Source organism: Natrix helvetica, assembly GCF_964273705.1.
Source record: "Natrix helvetica genome assembly, chromosome: 5".
NCBI classification, from domain to species: domain Eukaryota; kingdom Metazoa; phylum Chordata; class Lepidosauria; order Squamata; family Natricidae; genus Natrix; species Natrix helvetica.
Genome location: NC_138551.1, coordinates 30761636 through 30785984, shown reverse-complemented (window position 1 = coordinate 30785984; position 24349 = coordinate 30761636). Strand labels below are relative to the sequence as shown.

The following is a 24349-nucleotide window of genomic DNA, read 5'->3' as shown; positions in this document are numbered from 1 at the left end:
AACTGAATGAGATAGCTTCCTGTAGATCGTTTCCAGAGAAATCTGGAACAGGATCCTGAAATATGATTCTGCAGTAGAATCTGGCAGATCTCCATCAATGCCAACGTTGGTGCCAACTCCATTATACAGTGGATGCCTGTATTGCACAGACAGCAAAATTCCCAATTTAATTTGAGATGAGATTAATTTATTTTGACTGTCTGCTGCGACTGCAGGACACTTTACTACAGAGAAGCAAGATGAGCCATTCAAAATTGGTCTACAACATTTTTTCCTTCTTCATATACTACGTCATCCTGTCCTAAGTCCCATTTTTTTGCACAAAGTAATAGACTCAGGTTTATTTGTATAGAGAAAAGGCAATGTATACCTAGTAAATGCTCAGTAGAAAATCTAAATAGCGTTGAATGTTGAATGATAACTTTCTATTAACTGCTGGATTTCAGATGTGCTATGGCTGTATTTTGCAGACTTTCCAGTCAGTATAAAGTTGACTATGCTGGTAAGAATTTGGGGGGGTTGTAGACCTAATTATTTAAGAACGCTATTATTTGAAAAAAGAAAAATCTATTATTGCAGTTTTTGTACTGAGCACTACAGTAATCTTTCCAAACCACTGTATATAATGACTTTCCCCTAGCTCTTGCTGCAAATTCCTTACACCTTTATTATATTCCTTTTTCCTTTCCTCCACCCCTTTTTTCCATTCTTTACATTGTCCCACTTGGCAGCTTTGCAATGCTTATATATGATCTCAATCTCACCCCCCCCCCCTCTCTCTCTTCCTCCCTCTCTCTCTCCCTCTCTCACACACACACCAATTCCAATTTTCAGTTTTATTAAGTAAAAGATTATGTGGTGAAAGATAAAAGTCATCCAATCAATTTCAAAAGTAATAATTGGACAGCTTCTTCAAAGATATGATTTATCAAATCATTTTGAAAGAATGATTTGATAAAATTCTCTGCTGACCAAAACGCATATATATATAAAGTGTTGCATAGGTACTGTAATTCCTTTTTTTAACACTGCAGGTCTTTCTCTCACCTCCCTGCACTGTGCCAGGATACTCTGTGCATGCGAGTGTGCTTGCATATGGGTATCCAAAATCCAAAAATATCCAAAAATTAGAAAGAGACTGTCAGCAGCTTTTAAGATTGAAAAAATGTTAGGATAAAACATAAGATTCCATGAACCACAACTGACTTCATCAGAGCCAACAAAGGAATATTTTAAGTTAAATACATACAAACACATAGGAAAGAGGCAGTGAGGGGGGAAAAGAAAGCGAAATAGAGTAGTTATTATGAAAGCTACCTAAATAAGCACCAAAGATTAACAGATATTTTCAAATTTTCTGGCATTCACATAACCCGTGCCATTTATCTTGAAACAAATACTTATGAATATTGAGTAAGTATTCAGACCTCATACCGGTACTATTTTGGCTATACAAATGTTTTTCTCACAGGAGATTTATGATTATGCATATCATATCTTGGTTGAAATATTTGGATAACAACTAGATGGCAGCAAAGACTTATACCTTCCTGTATGCCTTTGCTGCCATCCTGCCATTTTTATTTATTGCAATATTTGCATTTCTATGTGAATACACAAGTTTGATACACAATATAGAAATAGCTTTCCCTTAAAATACTTTGTCAGATATCCAAGTCAATTGATTGCAAATTATGGAACTATTGGCTTGTCAAAGTCTACAGAGTAAAGTGGGTTGTTGTTGTTTTTTGACACATTCAAATGCCATATCCTTTACACACACACACACACACACACACACTATGTGGTGGAATGTAGCATGGATTCCCAAAAGGGAGAGCTGCATTCCAGAGGAGGAAAAGATAGCAAGGTTTAGATATCTTGAGTGGGAAGAAGAGAGTTAAAACACTCCCTCCCTAAGAGTTCTCAGAGTATATGTTTTATGGTGTAGTTAGGCAGGATTTCTGTGTGTAAAAAGGAGGAATAATAAAGGAGACTGCAGAACCTCAGCATCTATTTCTTGGTTTTTGAAACCTGACAGTGACACACTGAACCACAAACTAGCCTACACTAGTTTTGTAAACCTAGTTATTTTTTTATTTTTTTATTTAGTGTCTTTCACAAATTCAGTAAATAGGTTGGCTAAATCATGACTCAATTAGCCAGAGATAGTTTTGTACACAGAGGTAGAAACTTCTTGCTTTTATAAATTAAAAAAAAACAATTGTGTGCTGAATGGTGAAGAAGATAGCAATAATACATTTTAGGGAATCATCTATGTCTTATTTCCCATCACAACTTAATGCATCTTATTATTTGCTCAAGGAAAGATGACTTATCACATTTGGCCAGCGCTATTAAGATAATTTCCATTGCAAACCTGAACATTAGCATCACAGAAGTTAGAAGGGAGTATGGAGGATATCTGAACAACTATGTAAGTTCATAGTAATACTTTAATGAGTTCTTAGCCAGAGCTTTTAAGTTGCTCTTAATGTCGGATGCAAATAATCATGTCCTTTAAAAGTGAAAAAAAGAGAGGACGACTCTGGAGCGCACTTAGAAAACTGATTTGGAGTTACTGTAGTTTACTGTGACTTAACATAACACGGCATCCACTGGGAATCAAAAAAAGTCAAGATGGTGGTTGTAACAGCCCCATCAAAGCCAAGACCCTTTTGTAACCGATAACATTGCACCCATATACAAAGTAGCAGGGCTTTGAGAGCATTACTGGAGCTACCATCTCCATTTTTTTTGACAATCCTGGCCCTTAAGGAGATGACTGACAGATTCCATTTTAAATGAAATGGGTTCCTAACAAATGGAATTAATTTCATAATCCATATTCACAAGTCTGTACTGTAAGCATAAGACACCAAAATGACAAGTTATGCATCATGACATCGCAGTGCAAGCTCCATCCTTTTATATATGCATCATGGCATCACATTCAATATGTAAAGGACAGTATTTCTACCACAATGTCACAATGAATCATCATTGGATACCCATTACTATGCTATTGTTTCTGCCAAATTCCTACTAATTCACCTACAGCTTGGGATAAAAAAAATCAGTAAGTGTATATTTGGACACAAAACCAAATTCATTCCTGAATTGTCGTAAACAGCAAGTCCCCAAGGGCATATAAACATCTCCTTCATAAAAATAAAAACTTGGCAACACTAAGAGCCGCAACTCGAGAAACACTTTCTATAAACTCCACAAATATATACCACAACCGCAGCATCAATAGGATCTCTAAAGTTTCCAAGAAAAACATTATTCAAGTAAAAATATCTACTTATTTTGATATTTTTTAATAGGACAGAGAAGCACTGAGTTAAGCTCTTGGGAAGAATACGCCTTGTTACTCCACCCTTGGAGTGAAGAACGAATGCCTTCTTCTCAACTTTGCATGAACAATTTGAGACTCTGTATTACCTTACAGTGAGTGCATTGCAGATATTTTCAGGATATGAGTTCTCCTAATGTGTTATGGTAGAGTGCTTTTACAAACACTATATTTTGGGGGACCATGCTGAACATCAGAAAATCTTGATATTTCTGGGCATTTAAAGAAAATTTAGTTTCACACTCTGCCATTCTAGGAGCAATTCCACAAGATGTAATGATGACTACCAATATGAATTATATTAAAGGAGAATTAGATCAGGGTAGTCCATCTTTGAGAGCCAGGGGGTTATTTGATTGGCACAATCCTACTCTTGGAGACTTGTCTATTTACAAAATGATGCTAAAATAGTCATTTAAAGAATCCAAGCCCCTTCAGAATACTTGACATCATCCCAGGAAAATTATACACAGAGAGAAAGATAATATATACAGTACATCTATCTGCCTATGTGCAAAACTAAAGAGAAAAGGGAAATGAAATTTATAAAAGACCTCCCTTTAGAAGAAAAAAAAAGGTGGCAGTTGTGTTAGGAAGACTGGTGTGGAACACAGGAAGTGTCTAACGATATATTAGTTCCCACCCTTACTACATTATTGTTTCCTAATTAAGAAAATCAATGAAGATAAGCCAATCAATGTTTACTTCTCATGATGTCAAAATACTTTCAGCATTGGAGACAATCAGTTTCTTGATATCTTGATATGTTATACTTACTGAGAAATATAGACCCAAGGTCATCCTTAAGAAAGGCTCCTATCCTTACACAGTCTAGATCATTTTTAATTTTCTTAGAATCAGAATTTTCAGCAGAATCTTCAATCTGATGCAAACTCACATGCCATCAACTTATGGACTGGTGGGATACATGTGCATCAGATTGTTGAGCTAGATATTTTTTCATCTCAATCTCATAGCTTTCCTTATACTCTTATGTTAAAATTAAGAAAGACGTTAATTTCAATAATACCTTTTTTCATATCTTCTGAAATAAGGATACTGAGATCAAACCGCTAACAAGGTGTGATGCAAAGAGCTAATTTGATTACAAGGAGATTCAGTTTGGTGTGCTCACTGCTAGACTAGAGGGTATAAGGACAGATACTTCTCAAACATTTTTCTAAAATAGTTGCACAAACAGTACATAACAGAACATTGCCAGAAAAGACAATCTTTGGAAACTCCAACAAGCCACAAGCTCAGGAAAGCAGGTGGTTAAAGGGAGCGGTCTCTGATATTTAATAAGCCCTTGTTTTTAGACAATTTTAGAGAAACTTTATGTTTTAATTTGGAATAAAACACTTTCACCTTTGGTTCAGCACAACATCTTTATAGACCCAACAAGATCATCCTTAAGAAAGGCTCCTATCCTTACACTGTCTAGTTCACTCTTCATTTTCTTCCAGTGGAATTTTCGGTGTTTCTCATATGCTGCATTATATGAAGTCCCTCTGAAAACCAAGGATCCTTGCAGGATCCATGTACATAAAAATTATGCTAACTTTCAATCTTAGATTTGTCTATGATTGACAATAGAAGACCCTATACATTCTTGCCATACGCCATGTGCTTTGTTCACTCCTTCCAGGAACACCAACTTGCCACGATGAAGCAGCATGTACCAAAGGCTAACAATAATTGAGTTCTGCGTATAGGCTCTGGTCCATGTGCTATCAGTTAAAATAAATAAATCTGCAAAATATGCAAATTTTACATTATTCAACGCTGGTCTGGCCCATTCAGGTGCCTCTGTTGCAAGTAAACACCAAAAGCAAAAGAAAACAACATATCAAAGTTCAAAGATAAATATAATATTATCTTTATGAGGACATTAATAAGCACGTAAAGGATAGTGCATCCTCCAGAGACCACTTACCTTCAGCTCTGTTACTTTTGCATCTGCCTTATAAAAATAAGTGGCTCCAAACTATTGTTTTGTTTTCAGAAACTATTTTACTAATGAGTGGTACTAAAAGAAAAAAAAATGAAAGCAAGTTCTTGCCAAGCACAAATCTGTATAGCTCCATTAGTGGCAGCAGAATTGTGCTCTCTTGTTCTATCTGACCATTTGAATCATCCTGAATTCAATTATATGCGCACACACAAAGCAGTGGCCTTGATTTTATATAGTCAAACACAGAATAGTTCCCTATTGTTATAATGAAAATATAACAAATTTGCTATATTATTCATACTACAATGAACATTTTATCGCTTCCCAGATTATAGTGGTTGGGTTTAATGTAATTGACTAATGAAAGATAATTTTGTCTGGTTTCAGTTTTTCTCTGTGTAAGGAAAATGCGGGTACATTTATTATATTACCACTGACATGATATTGTCGAAGTATATAGGCAATGATTTAAGCAGAGTGAAGAGTATACATTTCAAATCCAGCAGACTTATCCAATCATTTTTTTTTTATTTTTAACCCTGCAATTTGACACAGAATCTGCTCTAAGCAAGCAACCATATATCCTAAAATCAGGTTTAGCTGCTCTCTGTCTACAATCAGCACTGGAAATTAAGAATGGCAATTGAAATTACAAAAAATTAGGCAAATCTACTCTATTTTTGCAATCTGTTTTCAAAAACAATAGAAAGACAATCAGAAATGTAACATTTCCAAGAGAAGAGCTCAACTTCAACCTTTGTATGGCTACTTAAGAGGACTAAGGAAGTGATGGTTCAGTTTCTCACTTTTGGTTTCAATAAACTGGTATTATCAACTTTAGGAGCATGGGGGTTCACATGATTAGAACACTTGCTTGACAAGCAGCAAGCTCATGTTTGTGACCGGAGCTTTGCCATGGGGCAGGGTGAGCTCCAATGTTCCCTCTAAGCTGCGCAGTTGCACGGCCGCGCACGTGACAAGAAAACACCACCCATCAGTTTCCAACTGCCGCGCGGTGATTTTTAATATCAGTCTCTCCTCCCCCAGCCAGGCACCTTTTCCCGACCGGAGAGCAGGGAGCCTCCGATGTAACGGGCTGCAACGGGGCTCAATGCCGCTCAAACACTATACTTTTCCGCGCACACTGAAAAAAAATTAGAGGGAACATTGGTGAGCTCCGATTCTTTGCTCCAGCTCCTGCTCGGCGACATGAAAGCAACCTCCAACAGGGCATCTCCCTGAAAACAGTAATGTCACTGACTAATCCTTTCAACCCGGAAGCCACTTGGTGTCTCTAACTCAAGTGTAAGGTTCACTGGAGGGTCTTCCATGAACAAACCAATTCTGAGAAAGTTTTCTCGGGATGGAAGCACGTAAATCTATGCCTACGCGTCCCTTTTATTGGTTACAAAAGTGGGTGGTTACAGAAGGCAAACAAAGGAATAGCAAAAGGAAAAATTATGATTTCATACATAGCAACACTCTACACGTGATTATAAAACTTAGTTACAAGCCAGAGATAGAGATGAACACCTCCTCTTCATTACGGCCAGGAAAGGAATGTTATCTGTCCGTCCTTGGACAGCCAGAGAGAAATGTGTTTCTTTGAAGTCTATGTGTCAGTCTTTTGTATATTGAGACCGAAGTATGTCTCCACAAGGCACCAGGCTGATTAATAATTGCAACACTCAAGTGTGATGCAATTATCTTTTTTTTTTTAAGTGAACTTGGTAAATGCTTTATCCTATATAGAGATAACCTATATTTAGGTTATCTCTGCCCATATTCATTTTTAGGTCTCTTTAACAGGCTAGTTAAATTTCCCCAGACCATCTCATGTATATTCATACACATGTGTGTGCATGATAAACTTTCAGGCCGACTACTGTATTTATACTGTCGTGCAATGTGTAAACCCAGCTGTTATATTTTGAAGACCATTAATTAATCACTGCATTGATCAGGAATTTTTCAATTGGGTTTCTCAGCCCTGGTGGGCTTCTATTATACTTCTATTGTATCTGCCATATTTTGAAAGTATGGTAGCACATAAATGCATAATAATTGGGCTAAAATATTTGGGCTCCAAATCCAAATCATTAAAGAGCAAATCCAACATTTTTGTATCTTTGGGCTGCCATCTAGCAGTCTTCTATACTTTTGCAAACCAGATCAGGTAGCCAAATAGTGAAACCATATATTAATGGCACAAGCAGTCAAAAAGTATGCCACAGACTAGCACTCAGTAGGGCAGGCTAGAAAATCTTGGAAAAGGTATTGAGATCCCATGATGTGTCTATGCCTACAAAATCAAAATTGTTCAAGCCATGGTATTCCTGTGACACTCACATGAAGTGAAAGTTGGACTTTGAAGTAGGATAGGAAAGATGAACTTTGATCTTTGAGAAGACTCCTGAGAGTACAATGGACAGCCAAGAAAACAGAGAAGTGTATCATCAAACAAATCAATCCAGAGTTCTCACTAGAGGCACAAAGGACCAGGCTCAAATAATCCTACTTTTGGACACATAATGTGAAGACCTAGCTCTCTTGACAAGGCTCCAATTCTGAGATATGTGGCAGGAAACAGAAGAGGATGGTCAGCACTAAGAAGGATGGACTCAGTTACGGTGGCAATAAGTGTACCAGTAGTCAGCCTGAAATAGAAAATCTATCTATCTAGTCACTAAGAATGGACACCAACTTGATAGAAAATAATTAGTCCGGGTAGCCATCAATATATGTGAAATAATGTACCGTGTTTCCCTGAAAATAAGATGGGGTCTTATTTTCTTTTGACCCTCCAAATAAGGGGTTGACCTTATTTTCGGGGAGGTCTTATTATTTTTCAAGTGCAGGAGGCAGCAAGCCCACCAGCCCCACCCTCTTCATCCCACCACCTGCTTGCCTGCGGCCACAATGATCCAAGTTCTCCTTGCACCCAGGCCTTCGCCTGCCCTGCTTGGCTGGCCGCCGAACAGCTGACTGTGCTGCTTTGGCCTCGCGGAGGGCTCTTCCTGGCAGAACGCGCCCGCGCACACGCACACACCTCCAAGGTAGCCACATTCCTTCACTAACTTGCTTTCCAGCTCCATTCTCCGCTCCAAGTGCAGGACAAGGAAAGTAGATTGTGTGCCTATGGACCAGAAAATACCTTCCAAGTTCTCGCAAAAAAAGATCTCGCGAAGTTGGAAGTAGTCCCACAAACTACTTTTCTTGCCCTGCATGTGGCAGTGGAGAATGGAACAGGAAAGCAGGTTAGTGGAGGGATGTGGCTACCTTGGGAGGGGGGGTAGGAATCTCTCTCACACACATCCACACACCATCCTTTCCTTCGGAGCTCTGCACAGATGCAGAGAAGGCTTTGGACAGAGCATTTGGGGGATGGGTGTCTGCCCTGAGATGCCAATAAAGAATGTTTGTCAGGAAAGGGGGGGGGATTTTGCCTCTTATCCTGTTCTGAGTCTGTGCTGAGCTTCAGAACAGGGTAAGAGGAAGGAAAATCTCCCCTCCTTATTTTCAAGCCATTTGTAAAAATGCCCCATTCCAAGCCTTCAATCCTGCAATCCTGGATAATGTGAAGGCTTGGAATGGGGCGTTTTTTCAAACCGCTTGAAAATGAGATGGGGGGATTTTGTCTCTTATCCTGTTTTCAGTCTAACAGGGTGAAAGGCAGGAATATCCCGCTCCACATTTTCAAGCGGTTTGCAAAAATGCCCCATTTTGAGCCTTCAATGTGAATATGCAGGTGAGAAACGACCTCCAGTAGGCATGAAAATCCATACACTTGGGACACTGGAAGAAACTTTGCGAGGAGATGTTGCTGCCGAAGTGCAGGAAATCTCCCACCCACCCTGCAGATCATCCTTTCAAAGAGGAATTTCACCAGGATGAAGCGGTGGTTGAAGGTGTCAGGCCTGTAGTTATATTCTTTTTAGGATCTTTGGCCTGCCACACTTTCTTATAATTTTCTATGCTGTTTCAATAGTGTAGTAGTTGGGAGGGGGGAATAGAAAGGAGTAGGATTGTAGAATGGATTGTTGACATTCTTTTGTAGAAGCCAAGGTCATCTTTTGTCTTCGCATCTCGACACCTGGCCGGAAGAAGATGGGTGTACATGCCAGCGTGGAAGATGATGATTGGAACATGTGATGGATTTGTGGGTGTGGGGAGAGATCATGAACTTTCAACTGGGTGAACCCAGAGGATGTACTTCCAGAGTTGGAATTTCCATAGCCGTGCTAACATGCCTGCGGAATAAATTGCACCTTTAAGGATGTTTTGCCTTGGACAATGATTTATTTCTGCATGGTATTTAGAACCCTAACATTATTCCAACTCTCTACTTCAAAATAATTCACTAGCACCCTCCCCCTCTCAAGGGGGAAGGGCTGGTGATGGAAGATCTGGGGGTCCGGGGCACCGTTTTGCGGTGGTTCGGCTCCTACCTCTCTGGCCGGACGCAACGTGTGTTGGCAGGGGAGCAGAGGTCGACCCTAAGCCCCCTTACTTGTGGGGTGCCACAGGGGTTGGTCCTCTCGCCACTCCTGTTCAACACATACATGAAGCCGCTGGGTGAGATCATCCGTGGTTTCGGGGTGGGATATCATCTGTACGCTGATGATACTCAGCTGTACATTTGCACCCCGAACCACCCCAACGAGGCCGTCGAAGTGATGTCCCGGTGTGTGGAAGCCGTACGGGTCTGGATGGATGACAACCGACTCAGGCTCAACCCTTCCAAGACGGAGTGGCTGTGGGTTCCAGCCCCCCGGTTCAACCAGATAATTCCATCTCTGGCCATTGGGGGCATTCAACTCGCCCCCGTGGAGCGGGCGCGCAATTTGGGCGTCCTCCTGGATGCCAGGCTGTCCATGGATGAACATGTGACAGCCGTGGCCAGGGGGGCGTTCCACCAGGTTCGCCTGGTGCGCCAATTGCGCCCCCTATTGGACCGGGACGCCCTGCGCAGAGTCACCCATGCGCTGGTGACGTCTCGCCTGGACTACTGTAACGCTCTCTACATGGGGCTTCCCTTGAAATGCACTCGGAGACTGCAGTTGGTCCAGAATGCGGCCGCGCAGGTGATTATGGGGAGTACTAAGTACTCCCATGTGACACCTCTCCTGCGCGAGCTGCACTGGCTTCCTGTGGTCTATCGGGTGCGTTTCAAGGTCCTGATTACGATCTTTAAAGCGCTCCATGGCTCAGGACCTAGTTATCTGCGGGATCATATTCTGCCCCATACATCCCTACGGCCTATTCGCTCGCACAGAGAGGGACTTCTCCAGGTGCCGTCCACTAAACAGTGCCATGGGGCGGCGCCTAGGAGCAGAGCCTTCTCTGTGGCGGGCCCAGCGCTGTGGAATGACCTCCCCCCGGATATTAGGACCACTACTGACCTCCGCTCCTTCTGTGTAAAGCTCAAGACCCACCTTTTCCAAATAGCTGGCCTGGCTCAACCTTAACTTCATAACGCTCCTGATGGGTTTTTTAATTCAGTAATTTTATTTAATGGGATTTTAAATTGTGTTTTTAATTGTCTTTCACTTATGAGTCTACCTCCTTCCATGCACATGTATATGTCTTTGTTTTTATGTATGTATGTTTGTCTTTATCTGTATTTTATCTGTTTTTGATTGTACGCCGCCCCGAGTCCTTCGGGAGAGGGTTGCGGCTAATCAAATAAAAATTATTATTATTATTATTATTATGAGGTCTCGGCATTCCCAATGCTGACCGGGACAGCGTAAATATCAGCGAAGAATAAATGAGAAGCTTTTGGTGATAAGAAGCTGAGTGAGGAACTTCAAAGGCAATGGAATGCTGCTTCCAGTTTAATTGCATCAGGAGGAATGCAGGAGGAGACACAACAAGACGAAGGAAGGTCGCAGACGTACTTCTTCATCAAATTGTGAGTGCATGCTCCCCCTCCTTCCCCCCAGCTTGGAAGCAAGGCTTGGGGAAAAAAACAACCCCTAGAACAGAGGTTTGGGCTCCTTCCAGACGGCAATAAATGAAATGGCTTATCACCCTGCAACTAGCTGGGAGAAAGATTCCCTTTCAAAATGGGAATTTCAAAGAAGACAGGAAGAAGGGATTTTTCCAGCATCTGTCACTTGTAAGCCACCACAAATGGGGCTGCAACCAGTAAATGAAGAAAATTGGGCAGTAAATTGGGCTTTCCTCCCAGGACTTGGATGGAAGAGATGCTACTTACCAACACCTTTGCCATCAGCATGGGGAAATGTTCCAAGCCAGCAGAGGGCACCTACTTGGCCCATAACTCCTCCAAGCCAGCAGGAGGGTCCTTGGCACGTAAAACCCCCTAGCCAGCCATCATTGGTTGAGCTGCAACCTGGGAAGCAGGCAACCCCGGGATGGGTCTTAACCCCAGGTCATGGATGGGAGGGATGCCAGTGGGCACCTGCCCTCCCTCAGCAGATGGCACCATGGCAGAAAGCTGGGCAGTGGCCAACCGAGGGATTGACCTCCCCCCCTGTTCCAGTCTCCCCTGCAAGGCCCAAAAAGGTTCTTACCAGACCTTCCTACAGAGAAGAAATCTCCATGGAAGAAGGGATTACCAAACAGAGGCCTGCATTGTGGATGGCGGGAAAATGTGCACCTGCAAGGCCCCAAGTGGTTCTTACCCCACCTTCCTACAGAGTAGCAATCACCAACATGGAAGAAGGGATTACCAAAGCCAGGCCTGCAAGATGGGAAGCGGGACAAGGTGCATCTGCAATGCCCCAAAAGGTTCTTACTCCACCTTCCTACAGAGAAGCAATCTCCACCATGGAAGAAGGGTTTACCAAGGGGGCAGCTGCAAGTTGGAGAGCAAGGCAGTGTGATGAAACGGTTCCTGAGTTTAGAGATGTAACTAGGTTCCATTCCTCGTGGGGCCCAATTAAATGCCACCATTGTTGTCAACTTGGCCACAGAGCGTCAGAGTGCTTGGCTCCAGCCCCAATGTCACAAACGTGCGCACCAACCACCACGGCGTTAAAGAAAGGGTCCCAGATGCCACCACAGAAGAGTCATCTGGGCCAACAACCTCTGGAAGAGGATCCCCAACTTAAGGTGAGGAAGTGTCCTACCAAGGGGGAGGCCTCAGAAGAGGAAAAGGGCAGACAATTTCCGGAGGAGGATCCCCAACTTAAGGTGACAAAGAGTCCAACTAAGGGGGAGGCCTCAGAGGGGGAAAAGTCTAAACGACCTCTGGAAGAGGATCCCCAACTTATGGTGACGAAGAGTCCTACCAAGGGGGAGGCCTCGGAGGAGGGAATTGCCAAAGAACAAATGTGTGTACCAGTCGCCACGGTGGTTAAGAGAGGGCCCCAGATGCCTGCACAGAAAAGTCATCTGGGCAAACGACCTCTGGAAGAGGATCCCCAGCTTAAGGTGACAAAGAGTCCTACCAAGGGGGAGGCCTCGGAGGAGGGAATTGCCGAAGAACAAACGTGTGTACCAATTGCCACGGTGGTTAAGAGAGGGCCCCAGATGCCTGCACAGAAAAGTCATCTGGGCCAACAGCCTCTGGAAGAGGATCCCCAACTTAAAGTGATGAAGTGTCCTACCAAGGGGGAGGCCTTGGAAGAGGAAAAGGGCAAACAATCTCTGGAGGAGGATCCCCAACTGAAGGTGACAAAGAGTCCAACTAAGGGGGAGGCCTCGGAGGGGGAAATGCCCAACCGACCTCTGGAAGAGGACCCTCAACTTCAGGTGACGAAGAGTCCTACCAAGGGGGAGGCCTCGGAGGAGGAACAAGGCCAGCCGTGGATGATTGAATCCAAGAGCCCAGAACCTATAGCACCTGCAGCAGAGAGCCCTAAACGGCCATGGGAAGAGGTCGCAATGGACTTCATCATGGAACTCCCAGACAGCAGTGGGCATAAAGTAATTTGGACTGTTATTGATTTGTTTTCTAAGCAGGCACACTTCATTGCTTGCTTGGGATTGCCATCCGCAAACGAATTAGCGAAAATGTTTGTGAAACGCATTTATCACCTGCACGGAGTACCCAAGAGGATCATTTCAGACCGCGGAGTCCAGTTCACAACCAAGTTCTGGAGAGAGGTCCTGAGATCCATTGGGTCCACACAAGAACTGAGCTCAGAGGTTCATCCCAGCATAAACGGCGCAGCAGAGGGAGCCAATGCGGCGGTGGAACGATACATCAGGTGTTTTGTGGACTATCAGCACGACAACTGGTCGGACTTGCTACCCTTTGCCGAAGTGGCGTACAACGATGCGGTCCACAGCAGCAGAGGATTAGCGGGTTTCCAGATTACCAGTGGCATGGAAGTGGTTGCAATGCCTGAGTTGCCTAGAGAACCTCCTTCTTTCATGTCTTTGAGTGAATGGATGGACATGCTAAAGAAAGGATGGGAGAATACGAAGAAGGCTCTAGTAGTTGCGGCAGAAGCCTACCAGAAGCAAGATGATCAACATCGCTCGCTCCAAAACCCCTACCGTGTGGGGGACAATGTTTTTGTATCTACCAAATACATAAGATTAGAAATGCTTAGCAAGGAATTGGGTCCAAAATTTCTAGGTCCATTCCCAATAGTGAAGATAGTTAACCCAGTTACAGTTCAACTCAGTCTACCCAGAAGTCTAGGGGAAATTGACCCAGAGTTTCATTGTAGCTTGTTGAAACCAGTAATTGGGTCTAACAGAAGAGCATCCACCCAAGCTCAATCTCCTCCTTTAGTGATGGAAGAGGAAACACAATCTGAGGTGGAAAAAATTGTAGATTTCAGGCTGAATAGGGGTTGCTTACAGTACTTAGTGCATTGGAAGGGCTACCCTTGGTCTGAAGCTAATTGGGTGAACAGTGGGAACCTAAAAGTGGAGAAGTTAGTAAAGCAAGTCAATGGGAAGTTTCCCGAGAAGTCAAGGGGTTCCCCTGGGTGGAGAAAAGGTGGTTAATTTTGTTATGTTAACTTTTATGTTATTCTCTTTGCAGGAAACGTTTTTCTTTTGAGGAGAGGCCGCCTGTCAGGCCTGTAGTTATATTCTTTTTAGGATCTTTGGCCTGCCACACTTTCTTATAATTTTCTATGCTGTTTCAATAGTGTAGTAGTTGGGAGGGGGGAATAGAAAGGAGTAGGATTGTAGAATGGATTGTTGACATTCTTTTGTAGAAGCCAAGGTCATCTCTTGTCTTCGCATCTCGACACCTGGCCGGAAGAAGATGGGTGTACATGCCAGCGTGGAAGATGATGATTGGAACATGTGATGGATTTGTGGGTGTGGGGAGAGATCATGAACTTTCAACTGGGTGAACCCAGAGGATGTACTTCCAGAGTTGGAATTTCCATAGCCGTGCTAACATGCCTGCGGAATAAATTGCACCTTTAAGGATGTTTTGCCTTGGACAATGATTTATTTCTGCATGGTATTTAGAACCCTAACAGAAGGTGGTGTTTGTGTCGCCTTCATCCTGGTGAAACTCTTCTTTGAAAGGAACATCTGCAGGGGGTGAGGATTCCCTGCACATCAGCAGTGGCGTCTCCTCACCAGGCTTCTTCCGATGTCCCAGGTGTATTGATTTCCATGCCTTCCTTTCCTGTTCTGTGGACGGAATTGCCTGCTGTGACTGTCACCGTTAGGTAAGGAGGGCATGAGGCATTTGGGTTGTGTTGCTTGGCCTCCGGTTTCTTTTGCAGCTGCAATTGGCTACAAAAGTGACCAGCGTTGCTGGAGGCAGAGCCCTGAGTGACACCCGCAAATCAGCTGTTTTGTGAATGGAGCGGCCCAGCTGATCTGATTAAGGAACCAAGGAGCTCTCAAGGTGACCGGGGAAGGGAAGGGCTACCCCCTGTTCTGGCTAAACCCACCCCTTCACTAGGGCTTATTTTGGGGGGGCTTATATTTTTGCCCACCCTGAAAATCTGGCATGGTCTTATTTGCCCACCCTGAAAATCTGGCATGGTCTTATTTGCCCACCCTGAAAATCTGGCATGGTCTTATTTTCAGGACATGTCTTATTTTCGGGGAAACACGGTAGACCCGGCCTTAGAAAGGGAGAAAAATAAATTTCAGAAAATGATTACAACGTTCAGGTCCCTGTTAATCCACTCAATATAAATAAAGAGAATTCCTGGCATCCCTGCCATGCCTGTTTCTTGATCTTGCCTACTTTAAAGGGCTGACATCAATTTTGACAGCATCCCGAGTTTTTTGGTACTTGATTTAGACTAAATACATTAAAAAAATTAGGGTTTTGTGTGTGTCTGTCTTACATTTTCATGTTTTTTCAAGACTGAGTAATATTTCCCTCCCACACACACACACACACACATTTTTCCTTTAATGGTTCATTCATTCTTATCCCATTCCTAAATCCAGTCTACATTCTTTTGCACAGAAATGGTACTGGAACTCAATTAACTCAGCTTTATTCAGACAACAATGGTAAACAAGCTTGGCTAGGATCAATATGCAAACAAAATCTTTTTAAAAAATTGACTATTCCAGCAGTCAACTAATAAGACAATAACAACATTTTCTAAGACAATCCCAAAAACCCAACCCTCAAATCATCAGAGGCTTCAAATTCTTCAAATGGACACTCTAAGAACTACAACAATCTCTTATGAGTTTAAGGCAACTCATCCCTAATTTAAGGCAACGTTTACCTGTAACAATATAGTACATTATCATGTGTACTGATAATACACTGCATTCAGTTGAAAAGAATACATAAAAGCAGGGTGAAATTAATAGTAAATGCTTTCTAGACTTTTGGTTCAACACTGAAGCTTGGGAAGGTAGTAAGTATCCTGGGAAAAAACAGTGCCTTTTTCTATGGAGTCTTACTCAAAAAAGATGCCCATTTCACTGCATATTGAGGCAGGCTATATATTGGGACTGATTCCATCTGAGCATCAGTGTTATATTAATTTAGGTTTGCTCTGATGCCATTTTATTTCATGGGACTGGCAGAGATTTGAACTAGAATAATTTAGCCAGGTCACCTCTTTCAAGGCCACCACACTTACTGATCTCAGCCTTACTTACTTTACAGGGTTATTGTGGGGATAAAATGAGATAATTTAGTTACTACGGTATGAAGAAGATAGAAGGCAAGTGTGACAAATATTAATAAGTCAGAAGTCCATCCGTCCAAAGTTCACACCAAAGATAACCTCTGTTTTTTCAGGGCTTATCAATCTCCCATCCTCCTCTACCCCATCCCTTATTCACTGAAAGCACAAAAAGCTTGGGAAGCTTCCCTGCTTGATGCTCACATAAGTAAGGCTCTTGAGCAGCTCTATATGCTCAAATAGCCTTCCTGAATAGAAGCCATATTGATATTAAGTGCTTAATACAATACAGACTGGAACCTATGCTCTCGTACCAGGAGTATTCTATTCATTAACATTTAATGAACTACATTTAGCACTGCACTATCTTTAAGTGTTTGCTATCTTGCTTTTGAAATTAAAACCATGGTATGCATCATCCACTCTTAAAAACTATAGAATACATTACATATCAAAAGAATTTTCATTTGATTCCTCTGAGTTCTTTCTGAACAGGGCATCAAAGTCCAGAGTTTGCTAAGACGTCTGTGTGACTTTAAGATAAATTATCATATTGACTTCGTTTGTGTAGCTCATAAGTAAGGCCAGTCCAAGGTCCCACAGAAACCTTTACAAATACAATCATTTTGCAACATTCCAATATATTGGAATGGTTCAAAATTGGAACCACAAGAATATTAAGCAAGTTTAAAGCTGGAGACTATTCTTAAGAGAACTGAATGGATGATGGATGATTCCCCCCCCCCCTATAAAATACAACCAAATATCTGTTGGTTATCTTGTCAAGTAAGTTTTTAAAAAATTATGAAGGCATGTGAATGACAAGTAGAATCAAGTGAAAAGTGTGCAACATTGCCTCATTGTTTCTTCTAAAATGTATATTCTCATATTTCACATATAAACATGCAGCAGTGGGGAAATTTCTATTGCCATGGTTAATGAAAGTTAATTTCTATGTTAGTGCAAAGACTGGCAGGAATCCACATTCCACTTCCCAGTTGAATGAGCATCAATTCTTTAGTGGCCTCATTGGGAGAGGCCTTTGGGGCAGACCTGACACAAAGGCCCCCAAATATAGCAGCACTGATTTAATATATTTGAAAGTGATATAATACACATTGCCATCTAAAATTCCAATGCATTTATTCATGAGATTTCCAGCATGTTTATCAGTCTATATCCAAATCTGGAACGATCTTGCTGAATTAAGTTCATCCATTCATGAAAAGAGCCAGAGAATCCCTAATAGCAGAAAGGAACAGAAATTTGATAACAGGTTTTTGCAGAACGTAGATTTATGTTGGTATGGGAAATCTTTGTTTGTGGTTTTATGATTGACTATTTGAGGAATGCTTATTATGCTAAATATGAGAAATAGAATTTAAATTCCCCACTTCAAAGCATCCCAATTAGAAACCAGTAGACTAAAAGTAAGTATGCGTAGTATCATAACATACTTTATAACATATATAGTATGGATGTCTAGCATGTTGTAAGTACTAGTCACATTACAACTAAAAAGGTTCTCTAAGAAAATAGCTCTGTGGAATTTTCACTGTCATAATACCATGAGAAAGAAATGTTTTAACACTTGTGCTTCTACAATGTTCTGTAGTTTTAGGCTATCAGCTCTTGGTTATTTTTTCTACTTTGTAATGACATATAATATGTTTATCCAGTCAGCAAGAAGTGTATATGTCATCTTTTCTATAATGAAAGAAGTCAGTTTAGCAATCTCTGCAAATTCCATCATCATCACCAACCATTTCTCCAGTGTGGATACTGCCAAACTTTTCCAGTTTTGAGCATAGTTACACAGAACAATTAATCAGTGGAATTACTTGCTTTCAGAAGTTGTGGATGCTCCAACATTGGAAGTTTTTAACATCACTTTAAGAGATTAAAAGATTTGTCTGAAATGGTATCTAGGGTTTCCTTCCTGAGCAGGGGGTTGGATTAGACTAGAAGATTTTCAAGGTCCCTTCGAACTCTGTTATTCTGTTATTTATATAATAATCTCATTGGTGTTATTATATAAAAAACAAAGTTCCGTGACTTTTTTCTAGCTATTTATCCATCAGTTCCAAAACAAAAATCTTTGGTTTTGATTGTGCATTAGTCTTTAAAACTTAAGAAATAGTGCATGTATTTGAATCCTTTTTTTTTCCATGTATAACCGTACACATTAAAATATTCCTTCATGTTGTTCACATTTCCAGCATAAATTCTAAGTATATTTATACAGTCTAGATAATTTCTCTGATGTCATATACCAATGGTACATCATTTTATAAATATTTCCTCTAGGTCATGCTTGTCCCAAATGTGTTTTTTTCAAGAGGCAACTGGACTTCCAGGTTTTTCTTTGAAGATGTTTCACTTCTCATCCAAGAAGCTTCTTCAGCTGAAAAAAACATCTTCAAAGAAAAACCTGAAAGTCCAGTTGCCTCTTGAAAAAAAATACCTTTGGTATATTTCCTTTAAGATTAAACATAACATAAATTTCAAACCTTTCAACAAGATATTTTCCCATTGTACCATTTGTATATCATAACCCAAAAAATTATCCCATTTTATTGTACATTCTTTCACTTCTTCTGTCTCAAATTTCAACAAAGGTTTACACATTTTATCAATGACATGTCCATCATTTGTACACAATTCTACTTCAAACTCAATCTTACATATTGAATACAATACTTACATATTATAAGTAAGTAAAAAGACGATGAAGTCTTTCATTTCAACTTTTCTGATCATTATACATAGGGGAACCATTGGCGAGCTTGTCTTTCTGTTTTCAGATCTTCTCTTGGTTTTATTTTTTATTTTATAAAGTTACCCTTGAGAACAAGGACTGCTGTTTGATAAAAGAAACAACCTTAATTCCTTACTTGAAAAAAGAAAAGGGGAATAGAAATGTAAGAAGTGTTTAAAGTGATAGAGCAAAAGTACAAGGTATTTAGGATTGGGAGAAGCTACGAAATTTAACATGGTACTCAGTTGCTTTCTACACTATCCAAATCAAGACAGAAATGGCACATTAGAAAAATCCAATATAAATCCTCAATTGTTTCAGAACAGAAACTTGTTTTTATTATCTTCCACCATGCACTTCCCCCTACACCATAGTTACTTTTAGATCATACACTCAGAACACTGGAAAGGTTTCTGTCTGCCAGTATAAAAGCAGGTTGTATAACTGGCTTTAATTTACACGCCTCTATGCCAAGTTATCATAGTGACAACAAAGATTCCTCTGCTTTCGAGTCATCCACTATGATTAACAGCTGTAGTCACACAAGTCTGGAGTTCAGTATAGAATTGGCTCCTGAAAAGAAATCTTTGAAAGTGTAGGTAAACTGGTCAAAGAAGATAAACAAAAAAAAAATGGGGATCAACCCATATTTCTGTAGAGAATCAAGAGAGCTATTTTGGCTGGACTATATTTACTGTAGCCCAGGAAAACCAAAATGTCCTTTCTTTTTTATGCACTGTTCAGGAAGGCTGCCTGACTTTAAAATCAATGCCCCAGTGAAATGAAACTAAGACACTATTAGGAAAAAGTAAGTTTTTTAGAACAAGGAGAGGCATAACATTCTTTCTCAAATTTAAATTGAGTGCAGAACAAATGTCTTCCTTAGCAAAATAGAAGATGTTTAGCTCCTGTGGGCAAAGAATTTCATAGCTAGGTGTGGTGACTAAAAAGGCCTTTCTCTCCTTAGATATGCCCCCACCACAGTTCAGACTTAGAAAGGGGCCTCGATACGCATACGGAGAGAGAAGGCAGGCTGGTATAGGAAGAGAAACAGAACTCTTTTTCTGGCTACATCGTATCTCAAACTTCAGGATGAACTGAAATACATTCTCTTTTGAAAACATCCTCTCCCCCTTAATGTACAAGAAAGTTCCTGATGAAATTGCTTCCCACACAGTACCTCAGCTCTTCCAGTACAACACACATTCCATTAAGCTCACCTATAATTCTTAATGGCATTAAACATATTCTTAAATTCCAATTCTGGGTGTGTCACGCTATCAGGTTCCCTCGACTGCATAAGATCAATGATCCATTATTCTAAAGCAGGGTTAATGTTGGTGTGGTTGGTTAGGACTGGATAGCAATTAAAGACCCAAGACCCAATTAAAGACTCTTTGTATCCAATGGGTAAGACTTATGCAGTGTTTCTAAAGCAATAACCACTCCTACACACACACCAACAAACACACACACACACACACACCCCTAACATCAATATAGCAATATATATACAATACAATAGAAGAGTTGGAAGGGACCTTGGAGGTCTTCTAGTCCAAGCCCCTGCCTAGGCAGGAAACCCTATACCGTTTCATATATGTCTTATAGAGAACAGTGCTCTTCATAATTTTTAAGCAATCCAACAAAGTATACTTTAAAAGATATAGAGAAGCATTATAAAAAACTAAACAGAAATACAACCATGTTCAGAACACTTTTCGACATTTTTAAAAGCATATGCAAACCAAAAATCACTAATTTGCACTACATTAATTTTTATTTATCTAGCTCTTAAAAAGCTCAATGTGATATAGCCTGGATATGAAATATCATACATATATAAAAATGGAGAGACAATTTGGTGTAGTGGTTAAGGCATCAGGCTAGAAACCAGGAAACTGTGATTTCTAGTCCTGCCTTAGCCATGAAAGTCAGCTGACAACCTTGGATCAGTCTGTCCCAGCCCATCCCACCTCAAACGATTGTTGTTGAGGGGTGAGAAAAAAAGGAAAGATTATTATATACCATATTTTTCAGAGTATTTTTCTTTCAAAAAAGACACTGAAAATGTGGGTGCATCTTATACACTGAATACAGCATTTTTTGGCGTCCTGAAACCCACCCCCTTCACCAAAATGGCCGTGCATAACTTTTAGGAAACTTTCAGAGAGGTCCTGGGGGCTGGGGGGGTAGGAATAAGCAAAAAAAAGGCAGTTTGTTGCTCAATTTTGCACCCACAGGAGCACTCTATAAGCCTCCTAAGGCTATTCATGCCCTTTTTTGGAAAAAAAAAAAAAAGCCTGTTTTTGCAAAAAATGGGCCTTTTTTGGAAGGTTTGCAGAGTGCAAAAACTTTTTTTTTTAATTTGCCTCTTCAAAACCTTGGTGCATCTTATACTCCTGTGTGTTTTATACTCTGAAAAATACACTGTTTACTGCCTTGGATTACTTATAAGATAATAAAGCAGGTTAAAATTTGAATAAAGTTGTTTCCTGCAGAACAAAAGTCCTTTCAAAGGATTCAGACTGTCACTATTTATATTTAGACTTTCCTATCATTTATACAAATATCTCAGAATAGGGCAAATGAAAGGATGCTATTTATAATAATAAATAAATACCTGGTTGTCGTCTAGCTTCTAAGCAGATGAAACTCAAAGACAAACCATCTAGTGAGCTTTATGCTTCAGCCTGCACGTTCTTGCATTATACATTCTTATGCAATACATTCAAGCACTGCTATGCCTACCTTAACATAATGTAGCATACCAACAGTAATGTAGTATCAGATCAGTGAGTGGCTTCAGACGAGTCAGTCTCTCTCAGCCAAACCTACAGGTGGATGCTGTAAGGATAAGATGAACTCAATGAAAGGTGGGATATCAATAAAGTATATCAATACATTATACTGCATAGGTCATGTTCATTCAGTTACTTCCATGGCTGAACTTGAAAACCTAAATCGAGTCAGACCAAGTTAGCACTTGGATGACTACTAGGAAATCTAAGGGTTGTAAGCTAAACAAGGAAGTAAAAAAAGCACAGATAGTCCTTGACTTATGACCACAATTTAGCCCAACATTTCTGCTGTTCAGACATTTGTTAAGTGAGTTTTGCCCCATTTTACAACCTTCCTTGCCAAAATTGTTAAGTGAATCACTGCAGTTGATAAGTTAGTAACCCAGTTATTAAGAGAATCTTGCTTCCCCATTGACTTTGCTTGTCACTAAGTTGAAAAAGGGGATCACATGACCTTAGGACACGGCAAAGGTAATAAGTATGAACCATTTGCCAAGCATCTGAATTTTGATCACATGATCATGGGGATGCTTCACAGGCCGTAAGTGTGAAAACGGTCATAATTCATTTTTTTTAAAGTTACTGTTGTAACTTTGAACAGTCATGAAATGAACTGTTGTAAATTGACTACCTGTATTCTAGAAGGCAACAGCATGTTCTTTTGTATTCTTATCAAGAAAATTATATGGACATATCGCAGAGTTGAGCTTGACTCCAAGAATTCTTCACACCGTTACAAACTGTACTACCAGGGACTAGACATGAAGAGTTTATCCAAGGCTGGAAGGGGTATAGAGCCCAACCTGAATTGCAATCCCATTATTAAGAAGAAAAAATAGGTAAACTTTAAGCATGACTAAACAGGCTTATGCCTTTTCATTATTTTCTGATAATCTGAAGTGAGGTCCTTTTGATCAGAACATGTCGGTGCAATATAGGGTTTTCAATTTATTTTAATTATAGAATTGGGAGGAATGTTGACTTCAACATCTGAGAAATATTTCCTAGGTGTTTGATCATAAAGACAAGTACATCCATGGCAGTATAAAGGCAAGTCTTTAGTTGTTTCTATATGATTATGTGTCAGGCAAGGTCAACTCTTAGTAAGTTAGTCCTTGGCTTACAACCACTATTGAAGCCAAAATTTCCACTGCCAAGCAAGACAGTTAAGTGAGTTTGCCCCATTTTACAACCTTTCTTGCCACAGTTGTTAAGTGAATTACTGTAGTTAAGTTAGTAACATGGTTGTTAAATGAAACTGGCTTTCATTGACTTTGCTTTCCAGGTCACAAAAGGGGATCACATGACCCTGGGACACTGCAACCATCACCATACCTGCCAGTTGCTAAGTGTCCACATTTTGATCAATTGACTAAGGGGATGCTGCAACACACAGGTGAAAACAGTAATAAGTCACTTTTTTCAGTGCTGTTGTAACTTTGAACGGTCATTAAATGAATGACTGTAAGTCAAAAATCAGCTGTAGATTTTTTTCTCCATTATGATCTGTTCCCAGCCTGGTCCTTCAGCTCTTCCAACAGTGCACTATTACCAGTGTTCACTTTGCAGATAGGCACGTGTGTACAGTATATTACGTTTACAGTATATTACGTGTGTACGTTTACGTCTATGTCTACGTCTACGTTCATGTCTATGTATTTGTATATGGTTTTAACATGACTGTACACCGCCCCGAGTCCTTCCTAGGAAAGGGTGCGGTCTAGAAATAGATGATGATGATGATGATGATGATGATTATTATTATTATTATTACTATTATATAATGAAACATTTTGTGCACTGATTATCATTAGAAGGTGGTCCAGCAAAATGCCTAACACTTTTCAAGGGAGCCCTGTTATCATCTGCTTCATTCAGAGCCTCAGCAATCCCATACTGTAATTCCCGCAATCTCTCAAGCGGCATAGCTATCTGGTTTTTTAAAAAATTCAAACTCATCCACTTTGGACTTAACCCACATCACCAGGAATGGATTCACAGATTAAATTAAGGTCCGTTTCAACTCTTGTTATTCTCTTCTCTTCCATATTCTATTCCTATTCCATCCTATTCCTATTCCATTCTATTCTTTTCTATTTTCTATTCTATTCTAAAGAATACTACTACTAATAGTACTACTGCACAGCCTACGCAGCTACGCACCGCATGCTCTTTATAGCGGTTACCATTCAATCGGGCAAATTCCCGGAGCGTATATCCCTTCTCCAGATTTCGGATCTTTCCCTACCAGCCTAAAATAACCTTATTCTAAAAAGGATGCACCCTTCGCTTTCTCTTTCCGTTTCAGCTAAAAACAAGACCCCGTATCTTCTCCCACCGAAGCTCTCGCCGAGCCCTCAAAGCGCCACAAAATCCGTCCTTCCGAAGAAGAAGACCTCAGGCAGCACGCCCCCCCCCCTCTCAGGA

General features: G+C 40.6%; 1 long non-coding RNA gene across 1 annotated transcript in view; it reads right to left on the bottom strand.

Annotated features, from left to right (window-relative positions):
* Positions 1-24305, bottom strand: part of LOC309392357 — a 65603-nt gene extending 41298 nt beyond the window's left edge. The window contains exons 1-3 of the long non-coding RNA XR_014175429.1: positions 24261-24305; positions 22554-22725; positions 21873-21968 (exon numbers count right to left, since the gene is read on the bottom strand). This is a non-coding gene — a long non-coding RNA (uncharacterized lncRNA). The remainder of the gene's footprint in view (positions 1-21872; positions 21969-22553; positions 22726-24260) is intronic.
* Between the last annotated feature and the right edge of the window lie 44 nt (positions 24306-24349).